Source organism: Emydura macquarii, unplaced genomic scaffold, assembly GCF_026122565.2.
Source record: "Emydura macquarii macquarii isolate MOO-44397 ecotype Brisbane River unplaced genomic scaffold, CSIRO-AGI_Emac_v2 contig_2205, whole genome shotgun sequence".
In the NCBI taxonomy this organism is placed as follows: domain Eukaryota; kingdom Metazoa; phylum Chordata; order Testudines; family Chelidae; genus Emydura; species Emydura macquarii.
The window spans coordinates 34,054,996-34,067,930 of record NW_027132342.1 but is presented as its reverse complement, the minus strand read 5'-3'; the positions used below and the strand labels follow the sequence as shown (position 1 = coordinate 34,067,930).

Here is a 12,935-nt window from a genome sequence, read left to right as displayed (position 1 = left end):
GGCTCCGAAGCATAGGATTTGATTATTCTTAGCATGCATAATTACACACTAATACTGGTCATCCAGCTCCTTTTAAAATCTGGCTACACTATTTAATTTTATGATCGCCTGTAGTAATTAATTCTACAGACAAGTTATAGGCTGTATGAAGTATTTTTATTTATCTTAAATTCATTTGCTATTAATTTTGTATGGTCTCTTCTTGCTATGGGACAGCATAAAGGAGGAAATGATCTATTTCTAGTGCATCCTTTGTAATTCCAAACCCTTCATTTAAGTCCCCTCTTTCCTTTCCAAAGTTAAATGAGCCTTGCTTTTACATTTTTTCATAACACATAAAATTTTACCATCTTTGTTACCCCTCCACGGGATCTTTTTTAATATCAGTTGTGTCTTTGTGAAGATGAGACAATCAAAGATGAACAAAAGTACTTCAAATCAGAGCACCCCATTGTTCAGTCTAGTGTTGTTATAACTTGTTTTTATTTACTTTCCATCTGTTTCTTTATGCAACCTTGCATCTTATTTGTCTTTTTAACTCATGCTGCACTTTGCAGCATCCTCACTGGGCTATTTAGAATGATTCCCAGAGGATCTTGCAGGGAGGGTGACCAGATGTCCCGATTTTATAGGGACAGTCCCGATGTTTGGGGCTTTTTCTTATATAGGTGCCTATTACCCCCCTCATCCACTGTCCTGATTTTTCACACTTCCTGTCTGGTCACACTATTTTCAGGTTCAAAATCCATCCAGTCTGCTGATGCTCTTCAGTCTTTGCTCTGAAGCATTTATGTTATCAGACGCATGAGTAAATATAAAGTATCCAGATATCTAGCTATTGCTGTGCATCTATTATTCCATCTAATATTTGTAATAACTTTTGAACTTGAACTAGATTTCAATTAAACCAGTGTTAGGAATATGAATCAAATTTACTGGTATATTCTCCACAAAATGCCCCTTTTTGGGACAATCCAGATTTCTTCTGAGATTGTCATTTCCAAAATAAAGATGGACAGTGCTGGTGTAAATCCTATTAATCTCCAATTACATTTTAATTCCCAAAATGCTTTAATTAAACTGCCTATTTGTCTGTAATCCACTTTGTGGATCTAAACTTTACCATCAAGTACTGCTGAGGGCAATATCTGAATCTTAAGCAAAGGCCCAGAAGTTTAACTACCCCTCAAAGTTTAGCTGTCCTTAACAGCACTTTCCAACCTATAACAAATAAGTCATTTGTAAAACCCTAAAATATCAATTAACATTTCTAGTCATATCACTAACTATGCAAAGTCTGTTGCTGCAGGTGGGAAAGCAGATGTTTTGATTTTATTTCAGTGAGTGATACAGCTGAGATCCTGTAATGAAATGCCAACTGTGAAGATAACACCTACCTCCCAATAAACTCTATACAACGTCTTTGCCTCTCTCTATAGAAAATAATCAGTTTAAGTAACTAATTTAGAAATTAACTTCTGATATAGATATGCTTGAGAGTGAGATTAAAAATAGTACATATAATTTGGACTGGAATATTACAGAGTAGTCTTCCCTTGGTCCACTACTACAACTCCCTTGGAATTAGCCACCAGCTGAAGCGAAGACTACTATAATACATCTTTTCCAAACATGCAATTTATTGAACCTTACTAGTACCTTGGATTAAAGAACCACCTTGGAGATGATTAGCTGTATACTAAAGAGGTCAAATTTAAAATAAGGAATGTTTTGCTTACCTAGCCACGGCCTCAAAGTTAATATCAACATCTCTGCCGTATCTGCAGTGACAAAGGTGTTGCCTGTAAATCTTTTTTTTTTTTTTTTCCCATTATAGCCTCATTTTTTCAAGGTTTACCGCTGTATATATTGTTGACCTCACAAAAGCACTGTGATCTTGCAGCAGCAAGCATCTGAGCACTTATGTGAGAGCCCTGTGGCATTGCCTTTATTGTAATGTATTTACTATATAACAAAGTAAAACAAAAAGTATGTTGTGCATTAGAAAAGCCACCCACCTGCCTTAGTGGGTGGGGGAATGTGATGGGTCCAGAGGTGAAGGAGGACAGTCCCAGCAATAAGTGAGACGACAACACTCACTGAAGGACACCAGATAGTATTGCCCTGGAAGTTGCTGGCACTTCGGCAAACAAATGTCAGAGATAAGCAACTGTCTGCATGGGCAGTGTCCCTGCACTTAAGTACTCAAAAACAGACCAGAAGGGAAAGGGGAAATATGGGCTGAAGGAATTTGCAGTTAAACACTTGTGCCCTGTAAAAGCAGTAAGAGGGCCATTGTTCACACACAGCGCTGGCAGCTTTCTGACAAAGTACCAATTTGGTACAATACTGAGGAAAAACCTTGTGATACTGCGCTCTTGACCCGGGCAAATTTGGTACTCATTCCTTCAGGATCAGGACAGCAATATTAGTGGCTACAGGTGGTTTTGGCCCACGGCAGGTGCAAGCAATAGAGCACTAGAAATCAAAGTGTTACAGGACTTACATCAGCTCCAAATTAAAGATGGCAGCAAACATAACTAACCCAGTGAACTTAATTTTTTTTCAGAGGCTAAGCAGAGTGTGTGCAATATTTGAATTTGTGGACACTCCATAGTGCATTGGGCCCACAAGAAGGCAGCCAGGATGGCAGGTGATCTCAGCTAGACTTCAGGGCCAAAGCTGTTTGCACCCAGTGGTTCAGCAGAGGACACATGCAATGGGATCTGCTCATGTCACAGCTGCACTCGCTGATGAACAATGTGGATCTACCGTATATTGGGGAGAATGATCTGGGTGGCAGTACAGAAGTCAACTTAATGGACAGAATCCCAAGGGATATTAGCTTGATTAGGCAATCATAGGGAAAGGTGAGGTTAGTATGGTCAGAAATGCTTGCGATGTGGGTTGGGTGGGGGAGCTGCAGACCCAGCCCACATGAAAAAAAGTGAATAGGAAGTAACCAAGATGATCCTGGTGACAGGGGATTCAGTGATACAGCATGGGGATTTCTGCAACAATCGTCCTGACATTTTCAGGGATGATGGCGTACATTTGTCAGAAGGAGGTGCTGACATATGGCTATGGAATGTAAGGGAATGGATTCAGCAGGAGTTGTGACACCAGGCAATGTGGCTAGGGGGAGCAACCAAGCTATTTGCTGCCACCTGCTGTTGCCAGGGTCCACTGTGGTTAAAAGGATAAAATGAACAGATCCCAGAAGTAAGAGACCTGAGATTTGGGGGATGGACCTTGGGCTCATTGGACAAAGTAAGACCTCATGGGCCAAAGTTCCCCACCCTTTCATACCCGCTGTCCCATTAGCAGGGGGGAGGGAACTAGGACCCTGGGGTTATACTGAGGAGAGCCTATGCTGAGAGATGGGTTATATGGTGAGGAGCCCTGTAATCCCATACTGGAACCAATTAAATGCCTAGTAGAGGACAGTAAGGGGAGTGGGTGGGTAGCACCCCTGTGCTAAAAAGTTTAATAAAAATTGCAGCCTGCCACTTAATTCCATGCGTCTGTCCTCATTTCACGGCTGTATCTGCATCAATAAGAGCAATTGTTTTGGTTAGGACGGTAATCTTATTTAAATAAATGCCAGATATTTGGATGTCCTCGTGTAAGAATTTTTGCTTCTTCTGCTACCCTCAGTACCAAAGAGATGCATCACAGCATTTTAAAATATTAAACAATGTGTTCAGAAAAGTGTACAGTTCTGTCCAACGTATAGTAAATATCTACATTCTCATCTTGTGTGCTGCTATATAGACATTGTTGTTCACAAGGGAAAATAGTCACCTCCAAAAATCTAAAATGTTCAACAATGCCCAGTTTCTCTTTTTGTAAATTCAGGATGTAGTTACCATGACAAAGTGGAAATTAATTAACTGAAATTTAATTTAAAATAGAAAAATAATTAGTCTTAGATAATTTATCAGCCCCCCTAATAATAATGTCTCAATATCCAACTGTCTAAATGAAACTTTCCCTCACTACCAAAGGACATGAGTACTTGGGTATATTGCTCTACTCAGACTACTCAGCTCTTTAAAGGAGAGGCCATCTTTTCATTATGTGCATAGACAGTGCCTGGCTGACTGACTGAGGCCTTTAGGCACTAGCACAGTAATAAGAAGTGCTAAATTGTGTGTCTACTCAGAAAAGCTACTAATGTAAAAATAGCATCTGCTTACTTGCAGATCAGCTCTGTGTTTATTCAATCATGTCTGCTGACTTGACTGACAAAATTAAGTTTCCATCTTTTACTTCTCTTATCCCTGCACCACCAACACAGCTGAAAGGGAGAGCTGGATTGTATTTCTTCTTGTGCATCATCAGCAGAACTGTTTAGTAAGCACCTCATCTGGAGCCCATTGGAGTCAATGGCTTTATAAAAGGTCCTAAATTTTACTCAGTGACACCTCTACCAACACATTGAAAGCAACATGCCCACTCCAACCATCATGCGAGGGGGTCTTTGTGAGACTAGCTGGAAGAAAAGGGGCATTGCCCCTTTAAGGGTTCCCTTGGAGCAGGCAGGAGAATGGAGAATGATTTTTAGTGGGGTGAGCTCAGGACATGGGCTCTAGAGAAGATCCAAGTACTTCCATGACTGTTCAAACACTTCGAAATTTAGCACAAGTTCTCAATGAAGTATGCAGAAACAGATAGGAGGCAGCCCTGTTCAAGGCTGTGTTCTTGGTAGCTTTTTTTTTTTTTTTTTTTTTTTTTTTTTTTTTTTTTTTTTTGGGGGGGGGGGGGAGTTTTTAGGGTCAGTGAACTAGTGCCTGGCTCAGCTAGGGATACCTTGAGAAGGGCTTTAGAGTGGAGGGATTTACAAAGGAAGAGTAAGCGGCCATCTTAACCCTCAGGATCGCAAAAACTGATAGGGGGAGTCCATAATGCTGCAGGAAATGGAAAACCTCTTATCACCTACCAATTTGGGTTTCAAACTGGGGGTTAAAAAGCTGGGGCTACTGCTGCAAGAACTTCATTCCAAATCTTTCCAGATAGAGGCTACAATGGCTGCTGTCGGGCTAGGAGTCCAAGCAATTTAGGCAACTGGACGATGGCATTCAAGCACATACAGACGTGCATGAGACCTCAGTAGAGAATCAAAGCTAATTTACATCTATTTCCACTTTCAGGAATATGCAAATAAGCCAAGTGAGCAATGGTGTGGACTTGCATAGTATTGCACATTGGGTGCCCAGCTGGGACCTCTAAGTCAGTGGGCAGTTCATATCTTGGCATAGGTAGTGAGGCATTCTCAGGTGACATGGAAGGAAGCTTGCTATAGGATCTGTTGATGCACCTTGTACACTTTTTGGCAGCCTAGGAGTAGGCACCCAACGTACATATGTTTCACCTCAGCTAAACAAAACAAAAACAAAAACAAAACAAAAATAAAGGGGGGAAAATCAGTGAGTATCTGGGAACCCTGTGGGCCTGGAGAGGGGAGGCAACCAAGCATTTTCCTGGTGCCTCCCAGAGAAATGACAATGTGAGTTAAAAGCATGATCACGTATCTTGGACTATTCTGCAAGATCTGCTAATCACTGTAAAATGAAACTGCAACAATTTCAAGCCATACAAAATCTACTGGACCTGTTCACACGTATTCAAGTGCATCCTACTAGACAGTAATGTGTGGTGGCAATGATGTAATCAAATGTTAATTTGGACACATCTCATGTGGCAGTATACTAAATTAGACATTTTGGATCAATTGTTTTCTATGTTATAATAAAAACAGGGAACCAGGAGATACTGGTAGAATAAAACTTTGATTTGGTACATATTATTTCATCAATACATGGAACTACAAAGGGATTTTTTGTCCATTTTAAAGGTCAACAGTTGTCCCAGGTAACACAAAGAATTGATTCTTAGAAAGTGAAACGGCTCTTCTGCGCTATTTATAAAAAATTGTTATGTTTAAGAGCTCATGTGCTCTTATAAATAAGATTAATGACAAAGTTAAAGTTCATGTGATATGGAAAAATTTTAACTCTTCTCTAACGGAAAGACAGGTGTTCAAATGAAAGACAGATGAGATTGCAAAGCATGAATTATGGGATAATTTACCTGGCGAGCCAGCACTTTACAAAAAATAAAGTGTATGTTGCTTGTCCATAGTTCACGTAATTCTTATTTTTCATTATTTTAGGTCAATAGACTTTTTAAATGGCTAACTCATGATTTAAGTGTGGCTCCTTTCCAATAAGGAAAAGTATGCAGTATATTTTCAGAGAGGCTGTTTCAGATCCAAGTACTCTTCAGAGATTGACAGAGGTGCAGATGGAAATGAAAAGCGATCTGGATCCGACAATGTTCTTTTATTAAATACTAGTCTGTTTCTTTCATTTGGTTAAACAAAATCAAGCACATGATGACCCTTGAGACAAAGTAACTCTTCTGCAAACTACAGAAGAGATTCCTAAGAATCAACAACAAGTATGTATTAACTTTTATTTAAAAAAAAAAAAAAAGAAATATCCCAAATAATCAGATATCATATTAAAGAGCTTGAACAGTTCAAAATAAAAACTTTAATATTAGTGTACTAATAGTGGCTCAGATAAAGAATTACATTAGTTTTGGTAAAGATGCCAATATGCTAATATACAAATCCCTAGCCTTCAGTTATCCATGTGTGTATCTGAAAGAGAGTGAATGCACTTATTAGCCCTAATATTTCATTTCTAAAAACCTGATAATGAAAAAAAGGAAGTCAGAAAAAATGCATGTGTTGTTGCAATCCACATATTAGTAGAAAGATGTATGAATGAGATGTTTAGTGTATTTAATGTAGTATTTATCAATAAATATAAATACTAATAGTTGGTGATCTATAAAAAACAAAATCACTTGCTGAAAAATAATTCTCTTTTGTTCATGAATTTAGGGGCTTTCTATAAAAAAAATTCCTTCCCCATTTCCAGTTTTAGTTTGATACTTGGCCTTCAGTTTTGCAATTAAGAACAAATCAGTACAAGGAGTGGGTAGAGGATGTCTTTTTCTGCTGGTTTACATACTTTTTAGCATGATAATGGAACTCTGAAGCATCCACGGAGTTAATCATAGAATCATAGACATGTAGACCTGGAAGAGACCTCGACAAATCATCAAGTCCAGCCTCCTGCACTGTGACAGGACCAAGTAAATCTAAAACATCCCTGACAGGTGAATGTCCAACCTATTTTAAAAACCTCCAGTGATGGGGATATCACAACCTCTCTTGGAAGCCTATTCCAGAATTTAACTTACCTTATAGTGAAAGTTTTTCTCTAATATCGAACGTACATCTTCCTTGCTGTAGATTAAGCCCAATATTTCTTATCCTACCTTCAGTGGACATGAAGAAGAATTGAACCCAGTCCTCTTTAGAACAGTCCTTAACATATCTGAAGCTTTATCAGGTCCCCCTGTTTTCCTTTCTCAAGTCTAAATATGTGCAGTTTTTTAACCTTTCCTTATTAGTCAGGTTTTCTAGACCTTTTATCATTTGTATTGCTCTCCTCTGGATTCTCTTGTTTGTTCACATCTTTCCTAAAAGTGTGGTGCCCAGAACTGGGGACAGTATTCCAGCTGAGGCCTCACCAGTGCCAAGTAGAGTGGGGCAATTACCTCCTGCATCTTACATACAACTCTCCTGTTAATACGCCCCAGAATGATATTAGCTTTTTTGCAGTTACATCATATGGTTGACTCATTCAATTTCTGATCCACTGTTACAGTCACATCCTTTTCAGCAGTAATGCCACCTAGCTAGTTATTCCCCAGTTTGTAGTTATGCATTTGATTTTTCCTTCGTAAATGCACTTCATTGAATTTCATCTTGTTGGATTCCGACCGATTCTCCAATTTTTCAAGGTCCTTTTGAATTCTAATCCTGTCCTTGCAGGATAAAGTGCTTGCAACCCCTCCCAGCTTGGTGTCATCTGCAAATTTTATAAGCATAGAGGTGGTAGTACCACTGAAAAGGATCTTGGGGTTCCAATGGATCACAAATTGAATGAGTTAATAATGTAATCCATCTGAGAAATTGGCTAATATTCTGGGGTGTATTAACAGGAGGGCCATATGTGAGATATACTCTCCACTCTATTATCCAAGTCATTAATGAAAATATTGGAAAATACTGGGTCCCTTGTGGGACTCCACTAGATACACCCTCACAGTTTGACAGCAAACGATTGGCAACTACTCTGAAAATGGTTTTTCAACCAGTTGTGCACCCACCTTACAGTAATTCCATCTCATCTACATTGCCCAAGTTTGCATATGAGACTGTCACACGGATCCATGTCAAAAGCATTATTAAAAATCAAGATATATTACATTTACTTCCCCCCATCCACTAGGCCAGCAATCCTACGAAAGAAGGAAATTAGGTTGGTATGGCATGATTTGTCTTGACAAATCCATGCTGCCTATTCCTTATAACCCTGTTATCCTCCTCATGCTTACCAACTGATTGCTCAATAATTTATTCCAGTATCTTTCCAGATATCAAAGTTAGGCTGACTGAACTATAATTCCCAGGCTCTCTTTGTTCCTCTTTTTGTTTGCCCTTCTAGTCTTCTGGGACCCCACCCATCCTCCAGAAGTTGTCAAAGATAATTGCTAACAGTTCCAAGATTGCTTCAGCTAGTTCCTCAAATACCCTAGGATGAATTTCATCAGGGCCTGCTAACTTGAATACATTTAACTTATCTAAATATTCTTTAACCTGTGCTCTCTTTCTCTCTCTCTCTCTTTTGCAGTTCTTCCCCTTTGTTGTTAATATTACCTGTTTTCAGTATGTGGTCACCATTAACCCTTTCTGTGAAGACTGATGCAAAATAGGCATTAGACACCTCAGATTTCTGGATGTCATTAATTATTAGCTCTGCTTTCTCACTAAATAGAGGATCTATACTTTCCTACATCTTTTTCTTACTCAGTCTATTTGAAGAACCTCTTCTTATTGCCTTTTATGTCCCATGCTAGTTAGAACTCATTTTGTGCTTTAGCCTTTCTAGATTTTGTTACCAAATGCTTGTGCTATTCTTTTACACTCCTCAGCAATTTGTCCATGTTTCCACTTTTTGTAGGATTCCTTTTTGATCACTAAAGAGCTGCTGTAGGAATTATATTAGCCTCTGACTATTCTTATCTTTCTGTCATATTGGGATACTTTGCAGCTGTGCCTTTAAGAAACTGCCTGAACTCCTTTTTTCCTTAGATTTTCTGCCCAGGGGATGTTAATTAGCAGCTCTCTGAGTTTGTTAAAGTATTTTTTTTTTAAAGTCCATTGGTCCTTATTCTGCTGCTTTCACTTCTCTTCCATAGAATCATGAAATCTATCCCATTCACCCACATTGACTTCCACCTTCAGCTTCACTACCAATTCCTCTTTGCTGGTCAGAATCAAGTCTGAAATTGCTGTTTTCTGGTTAAATCCTCCACTCTCGGGAGCAAAAAGTTGTCCCCAATACATTCTAAGAACTTACTGGAAAATTTGGATTTTGCCATATCACTTTTCCAACAGATGTGTGGGTAGTTACATTTCCCCCATTACTTCCAGGTCTTGTGTTTTGGATATTTCTGTTGTTTGTTCCAGAAATGCCTCATTTGCCTCCTCTTCCTGATTTGGTGGTCTATAGTAGACCCTTACTATGCTGTCACACTTTTTCAGTCTTTAGGCATGAACTCTCAAGAGGTCTGCTTCCCACCTCCCTCGATCTCAGAACAAGTGTATATCATTTTAATGTATAATGGAAAATCTCCTCCCTTTTTACCCTGCCTGTCCTGTCATGAGACTTATCCCACCAAGTCTCTGTGACGCCAATTAAGTAATAATTTATTTTATGTTCTAATACTTCCGGTTCTTCCTATTTATTCCCCATATTCCTTGCATTTGTTGAATATTTCCTTTTAAATCTAACATTGTTTTTCTAACTACCATGGATTATGATGCTTCCATTGGTTTAAAAAGTGCAATTATCTTACTGTATTTAATAGTATAGAAAAAGTGAAGCTAATAATCCAAAACATAATGCATTTCAGACAAAGCATGTGATAGTTAAAATTGCTGTCGATTTTTTAATCTCTTTTCTACATATACTTTTCAGTTGTGTTTTATAATATTTAGGAAAGATGTGGACAAATTGCAGAGAGTCCAGAGGAGAGCAACAAAAATGGTAAGAAGTTTAGAAAAATCTGACCTATGAGGAAAGGTTAAAAACCTGGGCAAGTTTAATCCTGAGGAAAAAAACAACTGAGGCGGAACCTGACAGCAGTCTTCAAATATGTTAAGGGCTATTCTAAGGAGGAGGTGACCAATTGTTCTCTATATCCACTGAAGGTAGGACAAGAAGTAATGGCTTAAGCTGCAGCAAGGGAGATTTAGATTAGATATTAGGAAAAGCTTTCCAACAATAAGGGTAGTTAAGCTCTGTAATAGGCTTTCAAGGGAGGTTGTGGAATCCCCATCATTGGAAGTTTTTAAAAACAGGTTGCAAAACACGTATCGGGGTAGTCTAGGTTTACTTGGTTCTGCCTCAGTGCAGGGGACTGGACTTAAATTCTCAAGGTCCCATCCAGGCCTACATTTCTATGATTCCTATTTGCCTTTCAAACATAACACAATAAGAAACATTACAAAGCCCTTCATGAGCTTAATCTTGTCATAAATGCTTTCCATGCCTTATAAATGTGTGTAGTAATAAACGGTGATCTTGAAGTAACAAACGTAGAACTAGCTTCCTTTATATCATTCCCCCTCTGCCCTCGATGGTGAGTATTTTTTGTCAAACACAGACTCAGATCTTGAAGCCTATACTTTAGCAAAACTCATGCGGTTCTTAATGTCAATTTGAGAGTACTGAGGTGTCTACTTCTACAGTGTAGTTCATATTAGAGACTGCAAAACTCACCCAGATGGAAAAAGTAAGAGTAAGAAAAATAGAGGAGAGCAAGAAAAATAAGCAGTGTCCAACCACATTTCAGTGCCATCAAAACCCATTTAGGAGCGAAGGAAGGTCTGGATTGTCCCAACCAGATCTTTATAATTACTCAATATTCCAAAAGCAGCAGTTAGGCCAACTGGTGTTTTACTGGATCAAGCATTTCTCATATATCTGCAAGTCAACTCATTTGTGCCAAGCAATGAGGAACAATTCAGTGATTTCTCACATAATGGGTCACAAATGTGCAATTGGGAGGAGATTTCTCAGACAGTACAAAGTATGCAATAAAATACCCTCCTGCCCATATTCCCTCCAACAACTGTCTGTATGATGTTCAGCTCTTTCTTTTTATTCTCATGTTGTTCTCTTGTATTGCATTTCACCCAGACCCTGTGAAACTGAAGAGTAGTAACCCAGATGAGATTAATCTAACCACATCTTAATGCTTTCTCTTACATTAGCATGACAGATGATGTTGAAAGCGTTTACCAGCAATTGCCTTGTTTAATCTTGCTAAGAGCTTCTGAGTCTTGGCACATGTAAACAGCATAGATTCAAAAGGCAACAACTCCAGTAATTATTTTCATTGTCAAATTCATGTAGAAAACGTGCAGAGATGAAAATAAGGGAAAGCAGACAGTTTCCACCTATTCCTTCCTTCAGCTTTCTTTCAGGGACATGGAAGTAATACCAGTGATCTGAGCTCCTTATGCTCCCAGTCTCCCAGACTTGAGAGCGTGTTGTGGCAAATGCATAAATGGCAAATGCATAAAAAGGGAATTGCATATTCTGCATTTTCAAATCTTGTACTTTTCTTCTTCCAGATAGCTGCTGAAAACCGGCTATAAATAGGTGTGGCTAGTTTTAATCAACACACACAACTTCAAAAGTTCTAATACTCTCACGTAGCCACTTTTCTACGTCCATCCAATGGCATTCCTGGAAGCCAGTTCCCCACAAGAGGATAGCTTTTAGCTGTGCTCTGTTACATAATTTTTAATGTCTAAAAAGGGAAACCCTCCCTCTGCAACCTTAGGTTCAGGCTAGTTTCCCTGCTAGCATCTAAGGCAGAATTGGAGGCAGGTTAACCAAGATGTTACTGACAGCAAGGAGGAATGCTATCACACAAACCTTTGTACAGCCATCATTTTCCTTTTCCATTCCAATTGTAAAAATTGTCCTGTATCTGCCTGAGTTTTCAAAGGACTGGGAATCTGAATAGAAAAATAGAACTATGCTAGCTGAAGAAAATCAAAAGCGATGGCTCCAGTGACCTGATTCTCCTTAGTTACATGTATAAATTAGGCATAATTCTATTGAAGTGCAAAACTAGATTAAGTGAACGGAGAATCAGGCTGCAGATTGCTATTTCTTCCTGCTTTTCTTCTGAGAAAAGATCAGTTTTAAATTGTTGAACATGAGGAGTGATAGATTGATATTTTGAGATGGATACCCTATGCAACCTTAAGTTTTATTTTACATTTCCTAATACACCCACACCAAAAATGTTTATGCCAAGAGAACACCAGGCATTAGGGTTGTTGCCAAGAAACCATTTGGATTTTACAAATGTATAAATTACTCATTGTAGAAGCACCTGGTAAAATACTTTTTTCTTTTCAGTAGTACATACAACTTAGTTGCAGTTCTTTGATGGATGCAAATACTCTTACAATACAGCAAGTGGGAAACATTAAAAAAAAAGGAAATGGTACTATGAATAAAAGAATCAACCCTAAAGGAGAAGACACTTTTAAAAAAAAAAAAAAAAAAAAAAAAAGGTTAAGTCTCCGCCTAAAACTAAGTGGGATTTTTTTTGTACAACAAACATGTTACTACAAACTGTCATTTCATGTAGAACAGGGTTATACAAAGATAGCTATTTATAGATTACATTTTTTGTGAATGTACTTGTTTTTATCATAGAAAGCACGTTGACTTAGCTTGCTCTTGGCATGTATTTTTTGAATGATG

General features: G+C 38.5%; 1 protein-coding gene across 2 annotated transcripts in view; it reads right to left on the bottom strand.

Moving 5' to 3' along the window:
• PPFIA2 (PTPRF interacting protein alpha 2) overlaps positions 1-12,935 on the bottom strand; it is a 534,766-nt gene that overhangs the window by 429,848 nt on the left and 91,983 nt on the right. The gene's annotated exons all lie outside the window — the stretch shown is intronic.